The 6,000-nt window shown below is 36.4% G+C and overlaps 1 long non-coding RNA gene across 1 annotated transcript; it reads right to left on the bottom strand.

Annotated features, from left to right (window-relative positions):
* Positions 1-1,060: 1,060 nt before the first annotated feature.
* LOC134652638 (uncharacterized) lies at positions 1,061-1,673 on the bottom strand. Its single transcript, XR_010097205.1, has 2 exons — positions 1,326-1,673; positions 1,061-1,294 (listed from the first exon to the last, which is right to left on the bottom strand). It is a non-coding gene; the product is annotated as an uncharacterized LOC134652638 (long non-coding RNA).
* Positions 1,674-6,000: the final 4,327 nt, after the last annotated feature.

Here is a 6,000-nt window from a genome sequence, read left to right as displayed (position 1 = left end):
TTACATTTGGGATTTAATTTCTGTGTTGTATTTGTGAGTAAAAATATAAGTAGATAATAATTTGCTAGTTTAGTTATCTAGCTTTCAAAATCACACAACAACTCAATTACTGTTAAAGGCAAAACTGTAATGCGTGTTGCTCAAACGGAACTCCATATTTTGATTTTTGGATACTTTTAGTGTCGATTTGTAGAGAATTACAGCAAATAAAAAATATTATGCCGTGAAGAGCCGGTACACGGCTTCTTCGTGAACAAATTTACGTATAATTTAATGCAGTTATTAAACATTTCTTGAACAAATTGATTGCATAAAGTGAGCTCTAAATCGAAAACGTCATATACCGTCCCCTTAACTAACATAACACAAAAGATAAAAACAATTTCTTTTATGAACAAACATATAAAATTTATCGAGCCTAATTAGTACACATATTAGAGTCAAGAGTCACTTCTTTTCAGTTAATAAATATATAAGTATTATATGTAGTAACAGTGAACAAAACCTGTAATGCTCGTGTAGTGATAATAATTCTAACTACTGTATCTATTGTAAACGGCAGACATAGTAGGACACAGAAAGCACGCTATTGTAGTTACAATGTCGGCAGATTATGCTTACATTATTCCCATTGGGGCCACAGCTGGAAGTTGATTGCAGTATCCGTCCGTTTCTGACATATATAGTTTTTGTGAAAGGGACGGATGCTTGACACTGTGATATACAGTCTAAAACGTACTTAAGTAACCAATTATCCATTTTAAAGTCTGAAATCGGTTACATAAGCCGTGGCTTACTGTGGCTCCCAAACAGTTGAGGAGTATATCAGAAGTGGGATCATCCCCGTTTCACTAACCTAGTCTTATTCTTACTTATGATATAAAAAATATTGCCAATTATAAATTTGGTATTCTAGACCGGTGTTCAATTACATGAAACAACCGGCATGCGTCATAGTAAAAAGAGGAGTCATCAGGTACAAGCAGCAAAGTTCCTAAAAAGTGTCCTCAACAATAACACTGAGGATCTACGATAAAGTGCCTTTTCTTAGTTAAATCTCCAATAAATGGACGACGTTTCCCTTTTTACTAAGACAATATTAACAGCAAAGTAAAGTTAACGTTCGCTGCCTATATCATGGACGTGCTTCCAGACGAAAAGGCGACCTTAACCTAAGATAATACTTTAATATAAAGTAAATAATAGCGAGTTTTAAGTAGCATTCAAATAAATGTAGGTTTTTTAACCTTTTGAACGCCAAGAACACCGTATAGGAAATCTAAAGGCGTCGTAACTAGCGCCAGGGTCTAGGTGTTATGGCGGACGCTGTCAAAGTAACCTTCACACATTCAAGTATGGTTTACATTAGCTCGCTTGCGCTCGGGACCTTGGCGTGTGAGTGTCTTTTTAGTTTATGACGTAAAGCGTTCAAAAGGTCAAAGTGTAACCACAATTTTAAATAACCAGTAGCTATTTGAACGCGGCTTAAAAGTAAATCATTTCATATACCAGCATGAAATAACCGTCGAAAGCACATAAATATCTGTGCACATACTTTACGGATAAGAGGCCGAACAACATGAATTCGCATTGGCAACTCCTCATGCTTCCAACTATGGGTATTTTGTCCGCAAAATGTGACCAATTTTGAACATGTCAAAACATTATATTTACACCTACAGACTGCGACTGAGCTATTAGGTTCTACTTAATCTTTTCGCCGCCACGTCAATGAAGTAATAGTGTCATCAATGTCATGTCAAAACTTGCACGTGGCACGAAATATACTGACTGTATCATCATCATCATCTCCTAGCCGTTTTCGGCCACAGCGACTGTTTCTATACCGATGAGAGCGTCGCTGGTGAGCTCTCAGGTGCCTGACTACTACTACTACTGACTGTATATCAAGTCAATGGCGGCGAAAAGGTTAAAATTTACTCTAATGACGTCAGCGCGTAGATGTGTTTCTGTCAGGTCTCTTATAGTACATTGTTCAAAAGTGGTCCAATATCGAGAGCGAAAAAATAAAACAGGGATACGATGGTAGTCAACTAGAAAAGTGGTAGGTAGACCAGATCAGCAAACACATTTTTGGTAGGTTACATATTCATTTTTAATCATGTTTTACCTACTTAGTTCTCATTTATACCTTGTGAAACTTAACAAATAGAGTTCTCCAATATTGCGTCATATTAGCTGTATTAGCATCTGCCACATACTCTCTGTCTCTACCTCTGTTCTATTACTATACGAATATATCACCTGCCTTTTTTGCTACACTTGAAGCGTTTGAAAATAAGCGTTTTATATTGAAAATCATTTAGTGAAATAAAAAGCTTGATTCTGTAGATTTAGATGGCATAATTAAAATTACACTACGAGTAGGTATTACTTACATGAATTTAGTGTAGGTACTGATATACACAAGGCTTGCGCGGCAAACATACCACATATATCCTAATAGTTCTCAGTGTACCTAATTCCATGCTTACGGCTATGTACTACTTAGCGACTGCCGCGAAAGCCCCGTCTAGGCCTTATTAAATGTATGTACATCGTAGGCACATTGAATGTTTCTCTCCAAAACATTTGAGGGCGTGCGAATCCGCAGTGACGCACTAACATGCAAAGCGAATAATAATTATGAACAAAAATACTATAGCTGCTGGAAAGTCACGTAAAAATGAACTAGATAGGTATTTATAACCTGCTATTTTATGAAAATAAACCCCCGATTTACTAGTTTCAACGGCACAATTATCTGATTTCCCAATTCGTAAACTTTTCGCAACGAAATAAGGTGTCTTATAAGTACTAAAATTACTGTTTGTAAAGGATTGTTACATTTTCTTCCAAAATAAATAAAGACAGAACATCATCTCATGTGCGAATGATTATTGAATTATTAGGTCTTTGGACTACTAATAAAACTAGTAGAAATTAATATTGTACAAAGCGAATGCCACGCCTGGCACATCGCTTCATCTTACTTCTGTCATGAGCTGGAAAATAAATACGACGCGAGCAGTCCAAGCGACTGCGACCTACAGATTTTGGGTGCCTAAGTTGAAACTCAAGCGATATAAAAGCCTTTTCACTCCTCGCGCCGTTTCTTGGTACCAGCGTGACATTAGTAAAACCCACCGATTACGCATTTTTCTAATTAGGAACCCGCATCGTCACACCCCCGCACCCCAGTCTTGACTCTCGCTCTCTATCTAAGTGCCTCTACGCTAGCGTTCAAACGGCTACACTAATACAACCCTTAAAGCTAGGTACTTACGGTTTACTTTACTTATACATCTGGATGTTTGGCGTAATTTGCTGATGATTTTACTACAAATACTTAGTACAATTTTCTTGAAAATTTGATTTAAGTAGTTAAAATTGGCTTTAAGATACGATAAGATGCAGAAACCAAATATGTATTTCAGTCGACGTTTATCTTCATAAATATCGATGGATATTTCAATTTAGAGAAGGCATTTTCAAATGGATTGTGATTAAAAATATTGGTATGCGACATAGACAGATCTGCTATAAGTACATTGAAATACTATGGAGAGTTAAAATTTACTTGGATATGCTTATTTAACATCGTTACCTAAGTTACTGAACTATCATAATGTCGTAGGTACTGTAACAGGATTCACGATAACACGACCACAAGGTCAATATGCAACTGACAAGTCTATAAAAATACATGCACAATATCAACCATCAAAAATGCCTCGTCAATCGTAATCGTAACCTACTAAAATACGATCTAATACGTACCATCACGAAACCCGTGTTTTTACACCATTTATAATTCAAATTAGAGGAAAATCTGTAAGTCTAAGGTGCGTGATTCCATGCAGACACACAGGCTAAACTTCACTCAAGTTTTTTAGACAAGGCGGCGTTATTGAAGTTTCAAAAATAATTAAATGACTGATATCTCTACCTAGTCAAGCCATACATTCTGAATGGACGTTAATTGTAGTTAGTTACATAACGACTACAAATTAAAATGTATTGTATTAAATTTAACATATTAATCAGAGAATGTGATTACGTTTTTTTTACGATATTGGTATTTATTAAATATGTAAAATATAATTAAATCACAGTCCCGCTGCGCTAAACAAAGTGCCGCCTTCTGGCTGCATCGAACATAAAAATAATTTGTGCCAGAATTTATGGCTAGACTAGGGACATTTAGTGTGACCAGTTGCATATTTAGTGTGACAATGGGAAAGTTAATGCGAAACGGCTGACACATGGCAATAATACCTATATGTATTTCGGTGACAACACCGTAAATTGTCTTTGTGTGCCAATTTGTATGGCAGTGTGTGTGATGTCATTTATGATTACAATACACATTAAATTGGACAATTATTTTTGCAGCTTTTTATCAACTTCCATAAGCACTTTGGTATAACATATGATATATACTTGAGTGCGATTTAGCATACAAATATAAAGTGATAGTGCAGCACACGACACAAAAATAATTGACACGTTAGCACATTTACAATTGCAAGACGGACACATGTTCAATTCACAATTATCGTATAAATATAATAATATATACTTAGTTTAGACTTTTAGAGGAAGCAAGCACAACGCAGTTTAGGAATAAAGTAAATTACAGCGGTTCTAGTTAGCTTAGTTTGAAATGCAGATTTAATCTAGGCAATCTGTTGGTAAACATTGTACAGAATTATGAAATAAATGTAGTAATTCTTCAAGTTACATACCTACAAAAATTACTGAAAACTGCAGACATAACAGTTAATATGCTTGTGACAGTTTTCATCACAGTTGTAAAATTGTGCAGCGGGCGCAGCATGGTTCCATTTTTATCGCCTGTCACTATGCCCGTCACTTTTGCAATAACATACTTGTTAGAACGTGACAGGCACGGTGACAAGCGATAAAAATGCGACCGTGCTACCGCCGCAGGAGTGACAGTGGTTACAGTCACTACAAGGTCTGAGGACACCTATCCTATAAATCTACGGAATTTGTCAAAAGCTCATAAAGGCGCATTCACAGTAGTTACTTAAAGTTTCCAAGTGTTAACTGCTACATTAGGTAACTATTTGAAGTCATAAATTATACCTAATTTTACCGTGTTGCTCCAACCAAGCTAACGCAGTGTGCATGCACCTTTACCCATCGATATGTGATGTACGAAATATATGTTTTGGATGTTTATTTGCATAGTTACAATTAAATTAATTAATTTGACGAGAAATATTTCTACAATTAATTTCACAAAACTGTACAATGATCCATCGGATGGGACCACCACTGTTCGAGAAATTACAAGTACAGCGAACACTAGTGTAGGCGAGAGAGGTGGATTCACAGAAAGGCAATGAGCTTGTTTGGAAGATAAAGAGAAGCGTAGCCCGAGAGAGCAGATTTTTAAAAAATTAATTAATATAACACTTTAAACTCTCGCGTTTTGTACACATATTTAATTACACAAACGGGACGGGACGTTGTTGGGACGTCAGTCTTTCCGTGACCACAGCTGGTGTAACTCAGCTGAAACGTCGGAATTAAAGGTAAGTAAAAACAATTAAATTATATCGCGGTAGACCCGTTTGTGTAATTAAATAAATTAATTAATATAATTATGTTAACAGATGTTGTACTTTTTATCTACAGTCAAGGGGATATGTGAATTAACACATTAACGAAAACCCGACTATCGGGTATTTTATGATTCCGTTCCCAGGCCGGACGGCCCGATAGTCGGGATCGTGGGACAGCTTTATATGACGAAATGTTTGTGGCCTGGCGCGGATGTCTTGTTGGCTGGGTGGCAATGAATGTGTTAATACAAGTATGACAAAAACTAAAAGATTTTGACAAAAATACTACCTCTGCTTCGACCGTTACTGTATTTGCCATACTGGCATCTCGTAGGTACCTATATACCCCACCTTAAGCTCGGTCGGCTATCTCAGCCAAAATGTTTTACTTATCGGTATATTATAA

Source organism: Cydia amplana, chromosome 12 (assembly GCF_948474715.1).
Source record: "Cydia amplana chromosome 12, ilCydAmpl1.1, whole genome shotgun sequence".
Taxonomy (NCBI): domain Eukaryota; kingdom Metazoa; phylum Arthropoda; class Insecta; order Lepidoptera; family Tortricidae; genus Cydia; species Cydia amplana.
The sequence above is the reverse complement of the archived record's forward strand: the minus strand, read 5'-3'. Positions and strand labels throughout refer to the sequence as shown.